Source organism: Halyomorpha halys, unplaced genomic scaffold (genome assembly GCF_000696795.3).
Source record: "Halyomorpha halys isolate HHAL.00 unplaced genomic scaffold, Hhal_1.1 Scaffold302.1, whole genome shotgun sequence".
NCBI lineage: Eukaryota > Metazoa > Arthropoda > Insecta > Hemiptera > Pentatomidae > Halyomorpha > Halyomorpha halys.
The window spans coordinates 898884-911370 of NW_027110436.1; the positions used below are offsets into that span (position 1 = coordinate 898884).

At 30.0% G+C, this 12487-nt stretch overlaps 1 protein-coding gene across 2 annotated transcripts in view; it reads right to left on the bottom strand.

The window, feature by feature from the left end:
• LOC106680975 (uncharacterized) overlaps positions 1–12091 on the bottom strand; it is a 151761-nt gene extending 139670 nt beyond the window's left edge. The window contains exon 1 of one of the 2 annotated variants that reach the window (XM_014421037.2): positions 11980–12091. The gene's annotated coding sequence lies outside the window, so the exon portion shown is untranslated. The remainder of the gene's footprint in view (positions 1–11979) is intronic. The other variant, XM_067048629.1, reaches the window with a different exon arrangement.
• Between the last annotated feature and the right edge of the window lie 396 nt (positions 12092–12487).

Consider the following 12487-nt stretch of genomic DNA (forward strand, 5'->3'; position numbering starts at 1 on the left):
GAGGAGTTATAATTTATAAAGAAGGCGATGTGCTTTTAAAAATTCAAACACTCGTGCAATTTTAGCTTCCTCATCTGCGAGAGTTTCGGATAAATTTGGGGTCGAAAATATGTCTAATCGTAAGAATGGACTGACAATATTTGCACGTTGGAGGTGGCAGTTTTCTGATCAGGTAAGAGTGCGTGAGGAGAGTATGACCTATTCTCAAGCAGGCCAGAGCAACCTCCTCTATCTATCATCAATCTACAAACTGTTATGCAGCTTATATGTATACATACGTATAGGACTGCAAAGATACTTGTATACTAGGGCGTATCAGCAATGTATTTAGTGTTATATTAAAAATAATTTATTTTTTTGTGTAGATATGTATAGTTTAAAAATTTTTTGTATTGCTTAACCGAAATTTGTGATTAATAAATATTGTATTTTGTATCAGAAGTTTATATTATATTTAAAAATGACCAAAAACCAGATAATATATATTCTATTTTAAATACAATAATTTTTATCCAAGTTAAGTCTCGAAACAAGTTTAGGCCAGTTCTGCTATCCTCAAGGACAATCTTAAAAATAAATTTAAGCATCACATCCAATAATTTAAAAACTTCCTAGATTTTAATTAATTTATTTATTAATTTCAGTCAAATTATTCTATTTTTTCACTTTTCCATTAAATTTCAAAACTTTTAACAACAGATTACTTACATACACAAACTGAAAGACATTGTGGGACAAGAAAGTGATTATAATGTTAAGTTCATCTGTAATTGAAAGGTTCAAAATTTAATGGAAAAGTGACAAAATAGGGCAATTGGGCTGAATTTAATGACCTGGACAGAATAGCCTCCAAAAAGTATTTAAAGTATTGAATGTGAGGTTTAAATTTATATTTAAGATTGTCCTTGAGAATGGCCGAATTGGCCGAAACTATGGATTTTTAAAGAAATAATAAAGAGTGTTAAAACTTATTTTATTTAAATAACAATCTCTTTTTTTTTTCAAGAAAGTGGAAAGTTTTATTTTAGGTGTAAAATAAACGAAGGCTGAACTAAATTTAAATTATATGTAGTATTCATATACTTATAATTAGGATTAGATTCTTAATTAATTATTTAAGTTGCGATAATATTTCAATTAGTAATATATTTTAATAGCTCATAACATTATTATGTTACACGTTCAATTCCCGGCCCCGTTGAAAAGAAAACTATACGAACGTAAACCCCACGGTTACGGATCGTTGGTGCAGATAATGTAACAAACTGCTGCCTAGAACTGTCTGATTTCGGAAGATATATTGCACCAGTAATAGCCATTCCACGCTTCAGTCACTATTCAAAAATCCTTGGTTACTACTTTTTTTTTTTATCAAATTTGATTCGTTATTATTTTATTATTTTTTTTCGTACCCTTCATTAAAATAAAATTAGTACTTCATACATGTATAATACATGAAATGTATTATATATCTTTACTGAGTCTTCACCCTTTGATTGCCTTGTGGCATTATAAGGTGTTGATATCAGTCCAGCTAAGGTGGTATAGTCTAGTTATAGCCTTAGGCTACGTCATGGAATTAATGGAACGTTATTACTTTTTAGACTGTGAATATGAATATAAATAGTTAGTTTAGTGAAAAGTTTTATTGGTAAAAACCGAACGTATATTGTACTACAGCCAAAGCATTTTTTATTCTAATATTTAGAAAAATCATATCCAGCTTCATAACCCCCTTTAAAATAGGTTCTATCTAATAAAAGGAAGAAATCTGAAGATCATATTATTGTATTATGAAAATAACATATAGTACTTTATTACAATATCTGTACAAGGAGTATGAAGGATTTAAGTCCATATTATTGATTTTTCAGGAGACGGAACATAAACTTCAAAACATTCAGTATAAAAACTTATCCATTCAATACAGTTTTAATCAGAATTTCATCATAATATACGATTTTGTGAATGAACTGCATACAGCTAATTTTTGAACGTTATGATCTTTTACTGGAAGAGTCTTCGAATTAAACTGGATTTGGTGAATGACAAAATTCTTCCTTTTTCAAATAAAATTATTTATTTCATACAATCAGCAACAACGTTTCGAGGAAAATCCCCATCTTCACATTGCTGATAAATATAACCTATATATAACATATAATTATCTCCTTTCTTGTCATTCTTGCTAATATATCATAATATTAATGTCATATAATAAATAAAAGCTATTTAACTGTTAATAGTTAAACATTTTAGGAGAATAATTTTTTTTTTTCAACAAAACCCATAACATGCTCTTACAACAACACTAAAATATCATATATACTTCACAACTATTTACCTGATAAATATAACCTATATATAACTATAAGTTATTCTCCTAAAATGTTTAACTATTAACAGTTAAATAGTTTTTATTTATTATATGACATTAATATTATCATATATTAGCAAGAATGACAAGAAAGGAGATAATTATAGGTTATATTTATCAGCAACGTGAAGATGGGGAATTTACTGGAAACGTTGTTGCTGATTATATGAAATACATTATTTTATTTGAAAAAGGAAGAATCGTGTCATTTACCAAATCCAGTTTAATTTTAGAAGTTTGTTTATTTTTTTCTGAGTCTGACTGTGTACTTGTCACAATATACTCTGGTTTTATCGTATTTATTTTTTTTTTAATAGAATTTAAATGAATCCCCAACTTTCGAAGAATGACCGATTCCTAAAACGAACGACTGGATACTGGCAAATTATATATTATAAGAACGAATAGTAGAAACAAACGGGACTAAATATTTCTCTTTAATCTGTACAATGGATATAAAATGAAAATTTGAATATACCTGTCCTTAAACCTTGCGAGGTATTCTTTACCTCAGCTTGGTTTTTATTGGTTATAAATTCTTAATTCACCAGTCAGCTATAACAACTGCAGTCTGCTATGTGATCTGCAAGGACAGGTTTTTCAGTCTTTTTGCTTTTTGCCTCAGGCTGGTTGCTAACTCTTCAGGCTCTACCCTTCTCGGACGTACAGGGATTCAATATCGTTGCTAGAACTTATCAACAGCGCTTAATACGTTTTATATTATTTCATCCTTAAAATGTTTTAGGCGTTTATTGCTACAACTTATCCCAAGATCCTCTATTTTCGGAGCGTTCTATCAAAGTTTCTCTTCAAGAAACTTTGTCCAGCCCAGGATCTTAAAACGATTTTATCCCAGGTACATAAGCATCTTTGGATGGCATGTAAATTCAGGAACTCGAAGCCCATCTCAGCTTTCACATTCGCGTCTCTTCTGTTGTTATAGATTATTGCACCCACCTTTGAGGTCTGAGGTCTACTTCCGAATATCTCTTAAGTCTGAGCCTCATTTGCGAGATTTGAAGCAATCCTTGAGCAACCGAAATAGGTTCCATTTTTAATCTATATCATTTGATTCCCTACGGCAAAAAGGTCTAGTCTGCCTGTACTCTGTGAACTGAGCCTCAGCAGGCTTTTCCTGCAATGATACTTGATACTTAGTGAAATAACAATACCATTGTTTTTTTTATTTACAAAATACCACTAATAACGCAAACCATATAATATTCCCACTAGAGCGAAAAGGAATGATTTTCATCATACATTTACAAACGTATTCTAAGGATGGTACGTATTTACACACAATATTGTAACAACTTTAATGATAGGGAAATCCAGGGTATAAATTGAATAATAAGAATAAATAAAAGCTACCGTTTTATTTATTTATTTATTTTTATAATTTATTAACATTAACAAAACAAACAACTTATGTACAAAAGTATCCGGAAAACAAAGGCTAACGTTATTAATATTTAGTTGATTATAATAATTATGTAAATAAATTAATCTATTAACAATCATTAGCATTAAATTACTTAGTTTTATTTAATGCTTTATATAACATTCTTGTAAGAAATAAAGAAAAGGAATATTAAGTTATGTGCTTTTCAAAATTTTAATTTATAGAAATATTATTATTAAGAAACTTCAAATTACTTTTTAAATAATTGTTTCCTCCTTCCATTTTTCTAATGATATAAGTCATTCACGTATAATCAGATTACCGTATTAAATCATTAAAAACCAATCATGATACTTTGTAAATACACAGAATATATTAAAGCTTCGCAGTCTTTCGTCCTGTGTAGATTGCACTTTAAAATGTTCTTTTTCTCTAGCACTCCACTTTAAATCATTTAAACTATTTATGGCCACAAGGGATCTCTGCCCAATTTTTCAATTATTTAATAAAACAAAAATACATCACGGGCCCCAGTAACGAGTGTGCTGAGAAAAAAATGGTTATTCAGTAATGAATACTTTCTAGGAAGAAATCGTATTACTCAACATTTTGTGTTTCCTTAATCTCCAGCTCAATAATATCAGGAAGGATTAGAGTCTTGGCACCTCACTGCACCAATTCAGGATTCGTATTTAAACTACTTATGCTAAGTGAGCGTTGTATTAGAACTCAAATCTAGAGCATCACTTTTAGTTTTCCGATTATTTAATAAAACAAAATACATCATGGATTATATGATCAACAGAGACACTGGTTCGATTCCAGCCTGCGCGCGTTGACTTATATTACGAGGTAACCTCACAGAATGAAATTTCGACCATTCCACTCTTGTTAGGATAGTTTACCCATATATTACCCTATGGATAACCCTACTCCTAATGGCCCTATAAGGGGTACAAAAAAGATATCTAAAGTCGTTTTGTCTTTAATAAGGGATATATTTGCAGAGCTCCGGTCAATTCCGGTCTGGGCGGGTTAACTTTTATTACGATTTGGCCCGACAGAACAAAATTTTGACCCTCCCAATCTGGTTAGAATAGGTTGGTTGCCCGTAGAATAGCTCCCCCATCTCTAAAAATGGCCATTTAAAGGGTAAAAAAAGAAATATAAAGTTGTCTTGTCTTGGAAAAGCGAAGGAACGGAAGAGCTCTGAAATAGACACTGCGAACCTCAAGAATAGCGCCAAGACGTCCTCAACGAAAGTTTACAAGCGGTCTGTTTATATATTGAATAATGTTACCAATTTTTCGGAGTAGACCTTGTGAATCCAGTACTTCCGTGTATGATTGAAAGCTTAGAGAGGCGGGGTTCAGGTTTCAGAGTTGGCTTGTGCTCCATTGCAGTTCCAACCCTTCTAAATGTCCAATTCAAAACCTTTCCATGTCAAATAGTTTCCTCTCCTTCCTGTCCCATCGTTTCCAAACAGTCATCATTCTGAATAAACCTCTTTCCTTTCCCCTTATTCTGACACGAGGTGTTCCTCAGGGGTCCTCACTTTCACCAACCCTTTTCTCCATTTATATCAACGATCTTCCTGATTCCATTCACCACACTGAATACTATTTATGTGCAGACGATCTCCAAATCTTCAATCCCTCCGAGATGCTTGAGGCCATCCAAAAGATACAGAAGATATTGATATCATTAACGCATGGGCGTTTAACAATGATTTGAACCTGAATGCTGAAAAAACCAAGGCCATTCTTATTGGTTCCAAGCGCCTCCTTCATTCCCTCCCTTACTGTCCTCTACTCTTCTTTAACAACCAACTGATTCTTCTGTTCTTCTCACTTCCATCCTACAATAAGACCTTGGGGTCACCTTCGACCAACACATCTCCTGGAACAATCACATTTCCCAAATCACACGCAAATCCATAACTGTACTCAATCAATTCCTAAGATTCTGTAATTCCATTCCACAGAACACCCGTCAGCTCCTAATATCCTCTCTCGTCTTCCCCCACTTCGACTACGTTACCTTGGTCTATGGAGGGCTATCTGTAGGACTAGAGTTGAGACTGAAGAGACTCATGAATTGCTTTGTAAGATAAGTCTCCCGCTGGTATACCGATTTGAAGTGGCTCTATCCAACTTCCCGAAGGCAATACCTCCTTGGTGTTTTCCTATTCCAAGTTCTTAAAATCAAAAAACCTACCTATATCCTAGATCTCCTCACTCTTCTTTCATTCATCTACTCATTAAACACCAGATCCCAACCGATTGATTTATATATGCCCTCCTATAGAACCGCCTACTTCAGCAAATCCTTCGTCATACGTGCAACCTCCTTCTGGAATTCTCTTCCCATCTCCATTCGCTATTCGTCATCCATTCTTTCTCTTAAACAACTCCCATTCCTTCACTTATTGTATAACCAAACCTCCGCATCATTGTAATAAAATAAATAGGCATATATTGATTAACATCATAACTAGTAGTTATGATATAATATCCCAATGTAATCATTTTACATACTGGAAACTTGTAAATGCTTGCCAGACAAAAATCATAATGTATGAACCATATATTTGTATTCTTAGGGGACATATGTCCCAGAGTAAAATTATTTTTCATTTTATTTCATTCATATACATTCATGTATGGGGCAGCTTTAGGTAAGGTTTCAGCGCGTACAATTCTTGTGTAATATCAGTTTTCAGAGAGTTTAGTCGTATTCTTCAACTATTAAATTTAATGGTTATTTTCCCGTGGGACAAACTAGTTACTTAATAAGTAAACTTTTACTTCAACATAGTCTTGAAACTACATGCTTTATCATTATAACAATGTAGTTAATGTTGACCAGCTGAAAAACGAAACCAGCATATGGATCTTCCATGCAGTCTTGATTATATTTGGGTTGGATTTTTATAGTTTAATATTTAATGGGCTTATGCCATTATCTCTTACATATGATCAGATTGTAAAGATAGCCTATTTGGTTAATCCCTGAACCACAACTTCACTACATTGGTTTAACAATCAATTATAAAACACATAGTGACCGGCTTACCCTAAAACATTTAAGATTAAAGTAGAGATTATCGCGATACTTGATAACATATTAAACATGAAAGAGAAGTTAGGGGGAGAAAGGAATATTTGACATACAAGCTGTATGGACACCCCCAACCTCTAAAGAATGGGATATTAGTGATGTGCTAAACAGTGGAATCTCGATAACCGATTAGAGAGTAGCAGCTATCAAATGATAATGTATTCTGGTAATAGGTGATTTTAGTATCAAGTAACTGGTGTGGCAGATATAAATTCACAGGTTACAAAAATCACCTAATAGTGGAACATATTATCGCTTGTTTAAACTGCAAATAATTATTAGTTTTTAACTGATCGAAAATAAAATATTTCCGATTATCTCTAAACACAGCTGTAAGTTGCAAGAAGCCTTTTTTACATCTCATGAAGTATTTGGTGCATATTTTAACTTCGAAAACTATAATCCGTTTTTGATATTTCACTATTTAGACCATAAATACAAAATTAAATCGTAGTTTAAGCTTCGGTATCTTTTAATTCTAATTTTTATTTATGTTATAACAGTTTAAAAATATATATACATATCAATTTTCCCTTCTAGAGAATTTTCGAAAGAATGAAATTTATATAATTCATTAAATTTTATATACGAGTCAGTATCCTATAGTGCATTGATTGCGAGGGTATCTAGGATGATACTTATTTTAATCAATTAGTAAAATGTAACAGAATTATTCACGCATAGCATATCAAAACTTTTTTGTACAATGAATTAACAACTAGAAACCGGATCTTAAATGATTCTAAGATTGAAAAAAATTAAACATACTATTTGCCAAAAATAAAAGTTAAAAATTTATTTAAAAACGCAAAATATTTACTTTACAAAATTTCATACTTTATAAAATTTATGATAAACCAAGTTTATGCTACAAATAGATGTTTTTCTTTTATATCGAATGCGCTGTAGGCAGAAGTATTCGATATAGTCAGCGATCGTAAAAAATTTCGAATGTGTGTTTTCATCGGAATTACATTTTTTGAGGTACTCTCAGTCGAAACAACCATATCATTCAAAATTGTGTGTGTGTTTGTAATTGTAAAAAAATCGTACTAATTAATATTACGTATTAAGGACAGGTGTATGCCTGTAATGTTACGTTTTCTGAAGAACCACTTTGGAAAATCAATTTTACACAAACAAAAAAAAAGTGATAAAAAAATAATAACATAGGAATTCAAATTTTAATTCATTGCTGTTTATATCAATATAAACAGCATATATTTTTAATATATTATATCATTGCATTAGAGCTTACCTGAGTTCAGTGTACTGCACTTTATTAGTTTTTATATAATTTTTTAATTGCTAAAATAAAATAAATTAAAAAAAAATTCATAATCATTCCGGCTTGAATAAAACAAGCAAACGAATCACTCCAGTAAAAAGAAATCAATTGAGATAAAAATAGAAAAGGTCTGATAAGTTAGATTTCAGTTTTCGACTTTCCCTTTTTAATTGATATCAATTTTCCGATTTTCTCTGTTTTACATTTTAACTTTCTCTTCCAATTTAATTCTATACCACGTTATTTACAATTTTATATCTAGTTCAATTTTTTCTATAACTTATATAATCTTACTTTATTTTTTCTCATAGTCGTAGTTTTTTTTTTTTTTTTTTAGCCTTCTATTTTTATTTTTTGTAAAAGAACAGAAAATAAGTGTGCCCCCAACACTCTAAAGATTAGAACATCGTGATTCTTTCAGTAAAGCTCAGCTCACGTACCTCAAAACCTGTTTTAAATGTTGCAACAGAAAAAGAAGTAGCATCCTACAGTTGTACGTTTGTATTTTTGTTATATTTCTTTTAATAAGACTTATTAAAATTAAAAGGAAAAAAAAAACTTAGCCTTCAACTTAGGTGATTTTTTTTCTTCTAAGTCTCATGGGTGGGTGGGATTGATGTCATAATCAATGTTTGTTGATTCAAATAATTCAGTTAGTTGTACTCAATCGAGTCTGAGTTTATTTGTGTGTGTCTGCCACCTTTGTGGCCGTCCTGTTGGTAATGTAGGCGAAACGTTGGCAAACGTATATAAAAAGTAAATGTTATTATGTGTTTTACTTTTAACGAGAAAAAAATTACATTCAATACTCATTATACATTCAATACTTCATGACTTATTGCTATAAAAAGTTAAATTTTTAGGAAAGATAATACTTAGATTTAGTACACTTTTCATAATAATATCTACACAACATAGAAATATAATCTATTAACGAACTTTTTTTTTTTTTATGGCACTGCTTTTCAATGAACAATGGCCAAAAAAATCATAGTTTCATAAAATACAGACAAGCTGTGACACATAAATAAATAATTTAATAAGATTTGTAGTAGAAACCAGATTTTTATTACAAAACATATTTTCGTATTTAAATAAATATTTTGTGATTTTTTTTTTCAGGATTTTTGTTTCTTTGAGAGAACAAACAACACTTTTTTGTTATCATTTAATCAAAATTGACAGAATATTTTATAATTAATTTATATTAATGAATAAAAAATACAAGTATAAAAATCTATATTTCCTCTATTATATTGGTATTAACATCAAAAGAATGTTTTTTAAAAATTCAAGATGACGGTCAAAAACATGCAAGTTTGCTTTTAGATTATTCTAGACTTGTAGTTTGTCAAAAAAAAATACCAACATCAAATAGAAATTAACCTTTACGGTAATTAGTTGTAGATCCGTAAAGAACGTTAAAAGTTAAAAGAAAAAACTTTATTTATTTATAATATAAATTTTTTATTAAATTAATTATGAATAAAAATAGATCCCTTCAATTATTAGTGATTCAATCTTGTACAACTTATATTTTTGTACTGAATTTTTGTCTAAAGTAATATTTAATGAATGGTAAAAATGAACAGAGAAAAAACATAGTTATATTTTAGAAAGAAAAATAGATTGATAATTGTATTTGATATCTTAATTACACATTAATACTTTATTATGTTGTCTTCAATTTATTTCAATATAACGAATGAACTTTTAAAAAAAGACCTATAAACTTTTTACTAGATCTTGGATGAACTCTTGACTTGAAGCTTTGTAAAATTTGTAATTTGCAACTTTTGTTTGTGTTTAAGCAAGTCTTCTTATAACCACAATACCTGAACTCCAAATTTCAAATCATTTCGTAGTATCACTTCCAACACTTGAAAATCATTAAATTATTATAAAACTGGTTACTTATGTACCATTAATATTTAATTTTGTATTTTGTTTTTGTTTCTGTTTTATTGTAAAACTTCTAAACTGGATGTGAGGAAAGTTCATGATGTCATTTCGTTAACAAAAAGTTTAAAACCTTGTAATTAAAAAAACTGATTAAGTGTTCTTTTCTTTGCTTAAAAAGTGTATGCACTATAAAATGTCATTTTTCTACACAATAGAATATCACTGGCTAGTACGTAATTTAAAAAAAAATCACCTCAACCTATTGAAATCTAATTTTTTAAAAATGTATAATCTCTCCAACAAAGATAGGATTTGGCACTTGGTGGTTTTTTGCCAATTTTTGCCTACATTAAAACAGAAATATCATACATATCAAAAGGTCGTACTAAAAAGAAATTTGTATTGGAAAAAATAAAAAATTTAAATTTTTACCTAAACTTTTGGAATGATTTTTATTATAAAAAACCATTCTTAGAAGTTTCTTAAAATTTTAATATATTATTACATTTACAATTTCTTTGTATACACTGAAACAATAGTTAGACAGAATAAATATAATTAAAACTAAAATTATTTTAAATTGAATTGAACTAATCGTTAAGGACGTAACATGAGCTGTTTTCATCAGAGATTATAAACTTAACTAAATTTTAAATTACAATATCAATTCTTAGGTTTAACATTTTGCAATTTCTAGTCTCAAATAATTGTCGGCATAATATTCTGCCAAATTAAGAGCGAAGTTTACGCAATCAAAGACACCTGAATTCTGTTTCTATTGGTTGATAACTGCAGTTCTACTGATGAAGCAGGAGAGATAGGTCATAGAGAATGACTGCTAATTCTAAATTGACAATTATTGTTAAAATAATTTAAAGTCTTTTGTTTTCGACTTTATTTCAAGCAATCCTTAATAGTATTGTGTATTGTTATTGCGAAATTTAAAATTACCAACAATAATTGATTTGTAAGGTCTTGATATGCAGCATCAGCGTCAAACGTTGAATGATAGAACCCGACAAGGAGATTTCACCACCAGTTTCACAGGCAGGAAGATTCGATTTAACTGGACCCCACCTTTTTGTCCATCCTATCATCGGTTTCTCAACACAAACATAAATATTATTACCTAGAGAGTTATTGAAGACGGAGAACAGTTCAAGTTTAAGATTTGAAGAATACTTGATATAAAACTATTTCAAAGATCTCGTTACTTGGACACGAAGTCGTATTTTTTTCTTAAATCTATATACTTATTCATTTTTTATTATTCCACATAAGATTTCTAATATTTCAACTACTGTTATTAAAATAAATTTTTCATTTTAATTTTTAAAGTTTGTAAATAATATTTAAAAATTTAATTAAATAAAAGAATTTCTATTTGACTAATAATTGATTTTTTTTTAAATCTGGCTAATGCTTTTAATCATAGATTATAAATAAATAATACTCATTTGTTAAAAATGATTAAATATGGTAAGAAGTAATAAGGGATATTTAAATTTATCCACAGTGTTGTTTAAATATAAAGTTTCAGGTACAAGTACAAGAAAGTAAAATTTATGGGGTTGATTTTGTGTAATTTTATCAATAGTAAATATTAATGTCTCTAGTTACAGCAATTTTAATTATTTAAGGATATATATATTTTAGAAAATAAAATTATTACATATGAAAATTATTGATTTGAGATGAATTTGACATGAAAAAGTTATAACCAATCTCTTGTATAATTCACACCATACCATTCATTCATACCAATCACTCTGGTTGAATCTCCTAAACATGCGTAACATTATGGCATTACAACCAAAATAGTTCTATAACTCTAAATCCTTACAGAGACTTCTCTTAAATTGTATATAAGACCTTTATTATTTTACTCACTGTGCTTGGAGTGCGGATGACCAGCCGGATGATGCTAAGAACTGGAGGAAAGCCTGGAGTACGCGGCTCGGAGTCTTAGCGAGGACTGGCAGTTCCCCTCCACTCGCTCGCCCTCCCTCCAATTGGAGGATCATACATTGCCGTGATGATCCTGTATCCGCAACCTTACAGCTAAAATTTTACTGAGACCAAAATATATATTCTAGGTATCATCATCGTAACTTTGAGCATCTTACAACCAATCCCTTGTGTATTGATAATTGACAACGAGAGAAGATATATTAAATCAACAGGATATTTTACTAAGGGAAAAGTCGGCCTTAAAAAATATAATCAATTAAGGTCTATAACTGAGGTGTTTTAATGTCTGGTCTATAACTGAGGTGTTTTTAAAGTCTGGCCGTTTTTCATTGGACTTGATTCCGAGTAAAAAAAAAAAAAAAAACTCTTACATTTATAACACGTCAACGCAACAAAGTTTTGAACCTGATCATTTCACATTTTTTTC